Source organism: Schistocerca piceifrons, chromosome 2 (genome assembly GCF_021461385.2).
Source record: "Schistocerca piceifrons isolate TAMUIC-IGC-003096 chromosome 2, iqSchPice1.1, whole genome shotgun sequence".
Classification (NCBI taxonomy): domain Eukaryota; kingdom Metazoa; phylum Arthropoda; class Insecta; order Orthoptera; family Acrididae; genus Schistocerca; species Schistocerca piceifrons.
This window is the reverse complement of record NC_060139.1, coordinates 951479811-951492218: the sequence shown is the minus strand read 5'-3', so window position 1 is coordinate 951492218 and position 12408 is coordinate 951479811.

The following is a 12408-nucleotide window of genomic DNA, read 5'->3' as shown; positions in this document are numbered from 1 at the left end:
CTAGTCATTCCCTTTCCATCTAGCCACAAATGGGGAGAGGGAAAAAGAACAGCTTACATAATTCCGTATGTACCCCGATATTTCTTATGTTGCGTCCGTAGTCCTTACGCGAGATGCATGTTGGTGGCAGCAGGATCATACTGCAGTCCATCGCAAATGCTGGTTGCCTTCACTTTCTCAATCCCTCCAGCAATTACCATTCCAACTCACCGAGCATTTGCGAAATATTCCGTGATGGAATTCGTCTAAAATAAAGCACATGTTAAAGTGTGAGAACGTTTTCTAAATTCATAATAAATTCTCGGTTTACCTGCCGTGTCAGTTTCGGATCAAATTCCACGCTGATGAAACCCTCTCGGGTTTTCAGCTGGGCGGCAGTATTATTAAACCGCTACATTTCCGCGAGTGACATATTCATAATCTTCTGGCGAAGTGTCGAGATTTTGCGGAAGCTGTCCTACTTATATCCGCTGTGTGGCCCCCTTCACCTGTCGCCGGCAGGCTGGGTACAGGGCCCCGGTGCGTGGTGAGGGGCTGAATTCGCGGTGGTGGGGGTAGCGGGCGCTCCATTAGCATCTCTGTCAGAGCATTCCGGACTTGTTGCACGTGGAGGACGGTGGAGGGCGCGCTCTCGACGAACTGAGTTGGTATCCTTCGTCTCTGTTTACAACCAGAGCTTTTCATCAACTGTATACGCCAGGAGAGTCCATATTCAGAAATTTCAAGCTGTCAAAGATTGCCTCCATCATCATCTTCATCACCAGCGGCTAAAACTGACAGTCGGCAAGGCTCCCACAAATATACACAGAGGGCGACATCTGATTGGCTACATTACGTCACGACGATAGAACAAAAATGGCGCATACGGAGGTGGTGCCCTCCACGTCCATAGATTTTGTTTGCTCCACTATCCAGGACTGCTTCCAGCAACGTCCTTTGCATCAGGTGGTAAACTGCGAGAAATCCCCCTTTGTGATTTTTCTTTATAAAGTGCACCGTTCCATGCACTGCTAAGTGAATAGCTCGTGTCTCTATTGAAGCAGTTATCACCCAGTCTAATTTCAACTGCTCCCCTGATCATATGGTGCCAATAGATCGATTTACGATGCACAAACAAAATGCATGGATGTAATCGGCGTCATCTCAGTATGCACAATTTTTATGACCTGAAACATCCAATCAGATACTGTCCTGGCGTTTCGCGACAGTCAGTTACACCTCCTGACGATGTTGATGCAGACAGTAATCGAAAGGTTGGAATTTTATCCGAATTTGACGCGGCAAATAAACCGAGAACTTTTTATGCAAGGACTCTGTCGCGAAATATTTCTTAGCCACATTTTAAATGTTTGCACGGTGTGTACATGAGGTAGGATGTGGGAACCAGCCCGGTATTCGCCTAAACACCGCATCCATCCACCATCGCCGCTAATCCGCTGAGCAAATTAAATCCGGGGCTTGTGCCACTCCCCGGATCACTGAAGCGGCGCATTAGCGCGCCAGATTAACCTGGTAGATCATATCTCTTACATTAGTGAACATACGAACGATGTTGGGGAACTTTTTACAATTATATTTAGAACAAAATTATTCAGTTACCATTCAGAAACACTTCCAGACCATAACGTACTTACACCATTGAGAGAGATTGACTTTTTGTTCTCTTTCAAATTTTTTAAATCTCATGCATTGCTAATGTCTCACCGATGTTGTTTTTGCTGTCTAGTCGAGCATTCGACGGTACTTGGGAAAAAATACGATGGAGCGATATTGTTTCACTTGCTGTAAAATCATCAACCTTTTCCTTTTCACGCCCTGAATAATTTCTGCTAGTTTTGGTCACGTCGGTGAATGATTTAAGCATGGATGTCCGAGAATTCTCCTTTTCTCAAAGAGTAACAATACCAACCACACTGTGACCGTTCCGTAGACAGTAACACAGCATGCTGCAAACTCCGATACATACTGAATCAACCCCCCCCCCCCCATCCACCTCTCTCTCTCTCTCTCTCTCTCTCTCTCTCTCTCTCTCTCTCCCTCCCTCTCTCTCTCTCTCTCTCTCTCTCTCTCTCTCTCTCTCTCTCTCTCTCTCTCCCTCCCTCCCTCTCTCTCTCTCTCTCTCTCTCTCTCTCTCTCTCTCTCTCTCACTCACCCACTCACGAAATAAGCGTCAAACGAAAAAACTACAAAGAACGGAACTTGTTTAGCTTGAAGCGGGAAACCAGATGGCTCTATGGATGGCCCGCTAGATGGCGCTGCCATAGGTCAAACGGATATCAACGGATAGGAACCCCCATTTTTATTGCATATTCGCGTAGTACGTAAAGAAATTGTTAGTTGGACCACTTTTTTCGCTTTGTGGTAGATGGCGGTGTAATAGTCACAAACATATGGCTCACAATTTTTGACGAACAGTTGGTAACAGGTAGGTTTTTTAAATTAAAATACAGAACGTAGGTACGTTTAAACATTTCATTTCGGTTGTTCCAATGTGATACATGTACCTTTGTGAACTTACCATTTCTGAGAACGCATGCTGTTACAGCGTGATTACCAGTAAATACCACATTAATGCAATAAATGCTCAAATTGATGACTGTCGACCTCAGTGCATTTGGCAATACGTGTAAAGCATTCCTCTCAACAGCGACTAGTTCGCCTTCCGTAATGTTCGCACATGCATTGACAATGCGCTGATGCATGTTGTCAGGCGTTGTCGGTGGATCACGATAGCAAACATCCTTCAACTTTCCCCACAGAAAGAAATCCGGGGACGTCAGATACGGTGAACGTGCGGGCCCTGGTATGGTGCTACGACGACCAATCCATCTGACATGAAATATGCTATTCACTACCGCTTCAACCGCAAGCGAGCTATGTGCTGGACATCCTAATGTAGGAAGTACATCGCCATTCCGTCATGCAGTGAAACATCTTGTAGTAATATCGGTAGAACATTACGTAAGAAATCAGCATACATTGCACCATTTAGATTGTCATCGATAAAATGGGGGCCAATTATCCTTCCTCCCATAATGCCGCACCATACATTAACCCGCCAAGGTCGCTAATGTTCCACTTGTCGCAGCCATCGTGGATTTTCCGTTGCCCAATAGTGCATATTATGCCGTTTTACGTTACCACTGTTGGTGAATGACGCTTCGTCGCTAAGTAGAAAGCGTGCAAAAAATCTGTCTTCGTCCCTAATTTCTCTCGTGCCCTGTGGCAGAACTGTACACGACGTTCATAGTCGTCGCCATGCAATTCCTGATGCATAGAAGTATGGCACGGGTGCATCGATGTTGATGCAGCATTCTCAACACCGACGTTTTTGAGATTCCCGATTCTCGCGCAATTTGTCTGCTACTGATGTGCGAATTAGCCGCGACAGCAGCTAAAACACCTACTTGGGCATCATCATTTGTTGCAGGTCGTGGTTGACGTTTCACATGTGACTGAAGTCTTCCTGTTTCCTGAAATAACGTAACTATCTGGCGAACGGTCCGGACACTTCGATGATGTCGTCCAGGATACCGAGCAGCATACATAGCACACGCCCGTTGGGCATTTTGATCACAGTAGACATACATCAACACGATATCTACCTTTTCCGCAATTGGTAAACGGTCCATTTTAACACGGGTAATGTATCACGAAGCAAATACCGTCCGCACTGGCGGAATGTTACGTGATACCACGTACTTGAACGTTTGTGACTATTACAGCGTCATCTATCACAAAGTGAAAAAAATGGTCCAACTAAAACATTCATATTTCTTTACGTACTACACGAATATGTAACAAAAATGGGGGTTACTATTAAAAAAAACGCAGTTGATATCCGTTTGAACTATGGCAGCGCCATCTAGCGGGCCAACCAAAGCGCCATCTGGTTTCCCCCTTCAAGGCACACGAATTTTGTTCTTTGAAGTTTTGTGTTTGATACTTATTTCGTGAGATATTTGCCCGGTCACTATCAGTGGACCACCCTGTATATACGTATTTATATATTGTATATTAAAATGCCATTTTCTCTGCCTCGTGATGACTGGGTGTTGTGTGATGTCCTTAGGTTACCTAGGTTTAAGTAGTTCTAAGTTCTAGGCGACTGATGACCACAGCAGTTAAGTCCCATAGTGCTCAGAGCCATTTGAACCATTTTTTTTTTGCATTAAAATATATACATCCAATAACTGTCCGAATGTTTATTAGAGTATCATGTAAAAATTTTAAGCGTACTAGTCAAGAACTTTTCGAGATTTTGGAAAATAACCTTAAACAAAATCTTATATTTTAAAATAGTTTGAAATCGGATGAATATTTTTGAAACACCCTTTAGTGTCCTGGTACAAGCTCGTATATCAGTGATGTTAGACAGTTCATCGCAACTGCATGTGCAGCGAATACGTAAAGCTGGGTGATCGGCAGGAGAAAAACTTACCACGTTCGTACGCTAAATAAGTCTATCCTTAGTGGGCGAACATATCGACCCATCGACGACGGCGAGCCTTTGCGCAGGCTAATTAACAGATGATCTTCTTCTGTGTGCTCTGATGATTACATGGAAACGCGGTGGCAATTTCACAGCCTCTCCCACTAATTGCGCATCTGATGATGCAGCGCTTGTACTAGGGCGACTGTTGAACGGGGATCGGCGAATGGTAATGCGTGCGACGGCGGATAAGCGAATAACGCTATTGATATTCGCCGGCGCCGCGGGCAATTCATCAGACGCATGTGAATTGGAAATCAGCGCAACAGGTTCGCCGGCGGGAAGCGCTGAAAGATTGCCTAGGAAGGCATCAGCAATTCCGAAACGGCCATCATTTCCCTCCTTCGTTTCTCCCGACGCAGTCTCGTGCAGAAGGGAAATACAAGACCGCAAGTTGACTCTGCACCACTATTGGTATTCGTTAAATAACCCGTACCGTCCCGATCTGAATATTTATTAACAGATATTTCAGTTATTTGATACAGTGCGATTAAAGCGATTTTGAGGACTGGAGTCCGCAGCTCGTGGTCGTGCGGTAGCGTTCTCGCTTCCCGCACCCGGATTCCCGGGTTCGATTCCCGGCGGGGTCAGGGATTTTCTCTGCCTCGTGATGACTGGGTGTTATGTGATGTCCTTAGGTTAGTTAGGTTTAAGTAGTTCTAAGTTCTAGGGGACTGATGACCATAGATGTTGAGTACCATAGTGCTCAGTGCCATTTCAACCATTTGAGGACTGGAATGAAAACAAAGTGTTTCCTCTTTATTTTACGGTCTTATATTTCCATCAGTACTGTGCAAATTTCTTATCCCCATGGGATATGTCATGTTCACATTTACATACGTATCTCAGAATTTGAAAAATGCCATCGTATTTATTTGGTTTTCTTCGACCCTTTAGGATTACGGGTGACTTTTTCAGTACCTCGTCTTTTTCCCCAGTACTTCTTCATTTTCCTTGCTCCAGTGATCTTAATTTTCACGCTGTTATCACATCGTCTATGATTGCACTGTACTCCTATCCTGTACGTCTGCGTATGGATTTTTTTTGCCCTCTCTTCTCACCCCCTGCCTCCCTCCCTCCATCCCTCCCTCCTCATCTCCGACTTCCTTCGTCGAGTTTTTCTCTGTTGGGCATATTGCGTTCGATTTCTTTTTGAGCAACATATTATCTTCCATCGTCTTGATGTGCCGTCGTCTTGATGTATCCGATTAAACTCAGTCTTCCCTTCCGTATCATATTTCAAAAAAATGTTCAAATGTGTGTGAAATCTTATGGGACTTAACTGCTAAGGTCATCAATCCCGAAGCTGACACACCACTTAACCTAAATTATCCTAAGGACAAACAAACACACCATGCCCGAGGGAGGACTCGAACCTCCGCCGGGATCAGCGCACAGTCCATGACTGCAGCGCCTAAGAGCCGGCCAGTGTGGCCGTGCGGTTCTAGGCGCTTCAGTCTAGAACCGCGAGACCGCTATGGTCGCAGGTTCGAATCCTGCCTCGGGCATGGATGTGTGTGATGTTCTTAGGTTAGTTAGGTTGAAGTAGTTCTAAGTTCTAGGGGACTGATGACCTCAGATGTTAAGTCCCATAGTGCTCAGAGCCATTTGAACCATTTGCATCGGCTAATCCCGCGCGGCCTTATCATATTCGACACTGGTTCAACGCTGTCATGCAACTCGTGTCTTAATCTATGTTTTCCGACTCGAACTTGTTTTTTTTTATGTCCCAGTGTATTTCAAGACCGTTCGTTTCTCCTCCAGAAGGTTACAGGTTGCTGAAGGCTGTTGTCTGCGTTGCGTACAATGGGGTATTTCTGTTTATTAACTTTCAATGTCGCAGCTGGGTTTTTATTTCCAGTAGTTGTCTTTGCAATATATTGTAGTTTCTGCAGCGTTTGGGACGTGTCTATTACGCTCACGGCGATCAGTAACTTACCTGTTACGTTTTCCCCTAGGTAACGGATGATCAAGCACTGATGGCGTAATCAGAAGAGCAGTTACAGCAGATGATGAAGCGTATTGCCAGAAGGGGCAAGGAGTATCGAATGAAAATAAATGTAGGAAAGATAAAAGTGATGAGAATAAGCAAGAATGCAGCTCCAGTTAACATATTCCTTTATGGAAAAAGGTAGCTCAAGTATAATCTTTTCCGTATCTGGGAAGCCTAATGATAGGGAATGGAAGCTGTACAGAACACCTACACGAATTCCAGTGGAGCTGAAGAAAAGATTTGCTAAATGTCATGTCCGAAGTGTAGTTTTCAGTAAATCACAGATAGTTAAAAAGAAAGAAGGAAAAATATTTAGAAAGTTGTGAAATGTATCCATGGAGAAGACTGCTTAAAGGGCAGTGGACTGTAGGATTAGGAACGAAGAAGTATGAGGAATGAGTGAAATAGGTACATTGGATGAAATCAGAGGAGAACGAACATAGAAACAGATAAAAGTAGATGCTGAGTTCGTGATACGATGGAGAACCTCATATCGTAAGACAGCTGGGTCATTCTATCTCAGACCACCTAATTTCGGAAAATTTTCCTGCTCGACAGTCACGGATTTGGACGACATTTAAGTGAATATTCGCACATGTCTCTGATGAACAAGTAAAATTTAATGTTCGTCGAAGAAATACTGGCCGAGGCATCGTCTATTCAAAAATGTTAAAATGTGTGTGAATTCCTTAGGCATCAAACTGCTATGGTCATCGGTCCCTAGACTTACGCACTATTTAAACTAGCTTAGACTAACTAAGAACAACACACACCCATGCCCAAGGGAGGACTCGAACTTCCGGCGGGAGGGGCCGCGCAATCTGTGACATGGCGCATTATCTATTGCCTGACTCCATACGCAACTTTCCTCAGAGCGAACTCGAATTTCTGGCTACTTTGAGCAGTTATATTTGTTCTTTTAGGAGAAATAATGAAAAACATTACGAGCCATATTGAGCCAGAAAATGTTAGACAAAATCGCCCAAAAAATTGGCGCTCGAAAAAAATTGGTTTTTTGGCTTCTTATATCTCAGAGACTAAAGGTATGACGAACGTGAAAATTGGCATGTAGTAACCTCACAACACAAGGTTCGCAAATACAAAGTTTCATTGTATATCACTTTTGAATACCGAATAAATTAAGTGGAAATGTGAAGATTTTGTAAAGAGGTCGGAAATGCATTATTTTCCATCTGATTTTGCAAAAACTTGTATTCTATAAAACTCATCAAACTGCTCTTATGAGAAATTCCATGATTTTAACCATCTAAAATGTTTATGTGATTTTCCAATGTGGGTTAAGAATGCTAGATAATTTGGGTCATAGATGGGCACGAAAATCACGGCATGGAAAAAAATGTAAATTTTGGATTCTCATATCTCGTAGAGTAAACACATACTGAACATGAAACTTAATACGCAATAGCTCCATAGCACAGGGATGTGTAATATTAAATTTCATCCTCCTACTGTTTTACAGTTAACTGAAAACTCGTCGAAAAGGCGACAATTTTTGTGAGAAGGTCAACGTAGTTTATATTCGACACTTCTTTTTACAAATAACGTTTTCCATCAATGCTACAAAACCAGTCTTATTCAAAGCAACGTGTTTTAAGCTCCCCCCTCCCTCCCATTCCTGAACAGTGGGTAACATTTCCAGCACGAACTACCAATGCTACATAAATTGAGGTGAACTACCTGGAAAACACGCGCTGCGAATTAAGTTGGCGTCTATCATCTTGTTGATGAAATGTATGTTGTTGTTGTTGTTGTTGTTGTTGTTGTGGTCTTCAGTCCAGAGACTGGTTTGATGCAGCCCTCCATGCTACTTTATCCTGTGCAAGATTCTTCATCTCCCAGTGCCTACTGCAATCTACATCCTTCTGAATCTGTTTAGTGTATTCACCTCTTGGCCTCCCTCTGCGATTTTTACCCACCACGCTGCCCTCCGATACTGAACTGGTGATCCCTTGATGCCTCAGAATATGCCCTACCAACCGATCCCTTCTTCTAGTCAAGTTGTGCCACAAATTTTTCTCCTCCCCAATTCTACTCAATACCTCCTCATTAGTTATATGATCTACCCATCTAATCTTCAGCATTCTTCTGTAGCACCACATTTCGAAAGCTTCTATTCTCTTCTTGTCTAAACTATTTATCGTCCATGTTTCACTTCCATGCATGGCTACACTCCATACAAATACTTTCGGAAACGACTTCCTGACACTTAAATCTATACTCGATGTTGACAAACGTCTCTTCTTCAGAAATGCTTTCCTTGCCATCGCCAGTCTACAGTTTATATCCTCTCCACTTCGACCATCATCAGTTATTTTGCTCCCCAAATAGCAATACTCATTTACTACTTTAAGCGTCTCATTCCGTAATCTAATCCCCGCAGCATCATCCGATTTAATGCGACTACATTCCATTATCCTCGTTTTACTTTTGTTGATGTTCATCTTATATCCTCCTCTCTAGACACCGTCAATTTCGTTCAGCTGCTCTTCCAGGTCCTTTGCTGTCTCTGACAGAATTAAAATGTCATCGGCGAACCTCAAAGTTTTTATTTCTTCTCCATGGATTTTAATACCTACTCCGAACTTTTCATTTGTTTCCTTTACTGCTTGCTCAATATGCAGATTGAATAACATCGGGGGGAGGCTACAACCCTGTTTCACTCCCTTCCCAACCACTGCTTCCCTTTCGTGCCCCTCGACTCTTATAACTGCCATCTGGTTTCTGTACAAATTGTAAATAGCCTTTGGCTCCTATTGTTTTATCCCTGCCACGTTCAGAATTTGAAAGAGAGTATTCCAGTCAACATTGTCAAAAGCTTTCTCTAAGTCTACAAATGCTAGAAACGTAGGTTTACCTTTCCTTAATCTATCTTCTACAGAATCCAAACTGATCTTCCCCGAGGTCGACTTCTACCAGTTTTTCCATTGGTCTGTAAAGAATTCGCGTTAGTATTTTGCAGCAGTAGCTTATTAAACTGATAGTTCGGTAATTTTCACATCTGTCAACATCTGCTTTCTTTGGGATTGGAATTATTATATTTTTCTTGAAGTCTGAGGGTGTTTCGCGTGTCTCATACACCAAAGGCATATAAACATAAAACTTTGGACGCAACAAGTTAGAAACATAAGGTTTTCCAGTATACAATATGACTCACGCACTGCTTTCCAAATTTCTAAAAAATAATTTCATACTAGATTTTCGTAAAAATTACAAAAATATATCACATTCAGTTTGCTACGTAATCTTCTGTCCGTAACTGATTTCAGACAAATCATACTTCCCCAGCGCTGCACCTGCCGACTAGACCACATGTAGAATCACCCTCGTATTTTCTTGTAGTTTTATTCTATGTTTATAGAGGCATTTAACAGAAGATTAAATTTGATTGATCGTTAGGTATGATTTGTTCATCTGTAATTTACAGGATAAACAAGTGCTGGAGGGGTGTGGCAGCGGAAGGAATTTTGCAGAACACAATCGCGCAACCTTTGAACATACAGTATCTTGTGCGTGGCTTCGTGGTGGGCGGTAGATTGAGGAACAAATGCACACTGTTCCTGATTGCATGCTGCGTTTCCCTTCGGCAAGGCACGGTCTGATCGCGGGCGAAACTGTTTAATTTAGTAATTGCTATCTGCTTTTGCGCACCGTCGCCGGTGTTAATTATTCTCTGCGTCACGTTTAGCGGCGTTCCGCGACAACACTCCTTGTCCGCACGACGAGGTGGGACCCTGCCGTGAATTATTGACCTGGAGGGGCGTGGGTGGTCGAAGGGGTGGTGGATGGGGGGCGGGGGAGGGGGGGCGCTGGTAAGCTGGCACTTCCACTAACGAGGTATCGAGCAAGTCGCAGCGGTAATAGCGCTCGGGTGCTGCGGTACTAGCTGACGTCATCTACTTATTTTGTTCCGTTACGTACCGCTCTATGGGTCGCCATTTTTCGTTGCTGGCGGCATTAAATTTTCATAAAGCACTCTTGGTTTACTTCTAGGAGAGCTGGGGGAGAGGGCAGAGGGGAGGGGATGGCGGAGGGAGGGGGCTGGGATGTTGGAAAAATTTGTCTTGTCTAGCACCACCGTTCGCACCTACAGGCAGCTGTGCTTGCTGCAAAGCGGACGTCTGGATTGTGTAGTATTTGGGTGGCCTGGACACACCGGTAGAGGAGGCCCTCGCTAGACAATGACGTCGCAGGCGCTTTCCGTAAAGCCATTGTAGGCGCGGGTCCGACGGTCCGACCCAAGGCCTTTTGTTGCCTTGTACGTCGGCGATAATGCATAAAAGATGAGCCCCGAGGACAATATTTACGACTCAACAGAACACAGAGTATGCAGATGCTGGAGAAATGAACATTGCTCGAGATTGTGGTGGAATGTTATCGTGCAGTTAGTTCCAACAGTTAGGATACTAGCAGAAAATAAAATACATAACGACGGTAAAAATATTATCATAGTCTTACGAGGATAACGACGCAAGTGGCGCAATCCGAGTCCCAGAAACTTCGCTCAATGGAAGAGGGTTCAAAATTAGCGACCACGTCTCCCGGCTTATCTGTAGACACTCTACCACTTCTGAGAAACTTACCGTCAGAGTTTTTGAGGTCATTGATTTGCTGCATTGCCTTGAATGATACCGATCGTAGAAACATTCTAAATATAGAAATCCTGCACTTCACGAACATCGTGCGAAGGCAAGTCTGCCACAGAGACATTTTTTTTCGTATGAATCTCAGTCGAGGAAGAAAGTTCGTTAACACTGCTCAAGATTTCACGTGTTGGCAATGATTTCGCGCCCAATCACGCGTAACGGATCATTTTTCCGAAAACTAGCGACTGAAATTGACTACGAATGAAGATAAACTACAGAAATCTCGCCGAAAACAATTACAAATAATTTATCAATCCATTAGATTTTTTCTTTTTTTTAAATTAGTTCACTAGGCACTCAATTTTTAGTAAACGAACAAGAGAAACTTTGTTTCAATGTCTACTGAAAAACATTCGTGTAGTGATCTTCTACAGATATGGCCAGATAAATGGAAAATAAAAATAAAAGTAATGACCGGGTTCTAACAGGGGGCGCAAAAGCGTTACGTCGCGACACTCGCCTCTGTGCCACTGCGATTGGAGTGTTTATACTCTCTAAAAGGCAGTGCCGCGCGGGATTAGCCGAGCGGTCTCAGGCGCTGCGGTCATGAACTGTGCGGCTGGTCCCGGCGGAGGTTCGAGTCCTCCCTCGGGCATGGGTGTGTGTGTTTGTCCTTAGGATAATTTAGGTTAAGTAGTGTGTAAGCTTAGGGACTGATGACCTTAGCAGTTAAGTCCCATAAGATTTCACACACATTTGGACTAAAAGGCAGTCGAAGTACCTTGAAAACTTAGACAGTTGTTTTCTCAAAAATGGGCTCATATCTGCACATAAAAGAAGACACTTGTTCACTTATTTTGACTCGTTTCCCCTGAGCTAAATTTCTGGGAAATCGGATCATGGCACTTGTTGTGTAGTACTCACTAGTTTTCAACATCCATGCTGTGCTTTGCTACAGTAGTAGCAGTCGGAGATGGTGTGGAACTCCTTGGCAGAATTTTCAGTTGAAATACTGTTCAGAATTAATTGCATCGTGTCACAAGAACTCTCGTGTACCATGGAAAAATTTGCTATTAACTTAGATACCGAACTGCAGTGGATATTCAGGTTTCTATAGGACGCAAGGGGCTTTCTTAGCCCCGGGCAGAGGGCTCTCTGCGAGAAAACTAAGTTTCCCTCATACGGCGGCGCCCACGAAAGCTATTTAAATCGTTCTAGAGAACTCAGTCTGTCAATAGCAACTAATCTGTGCGATATGTCGACGCCGCTCAATCTGTGTACTGAGTTCGTGCTAGTCTGTATAAAGCTATCGTTACAGA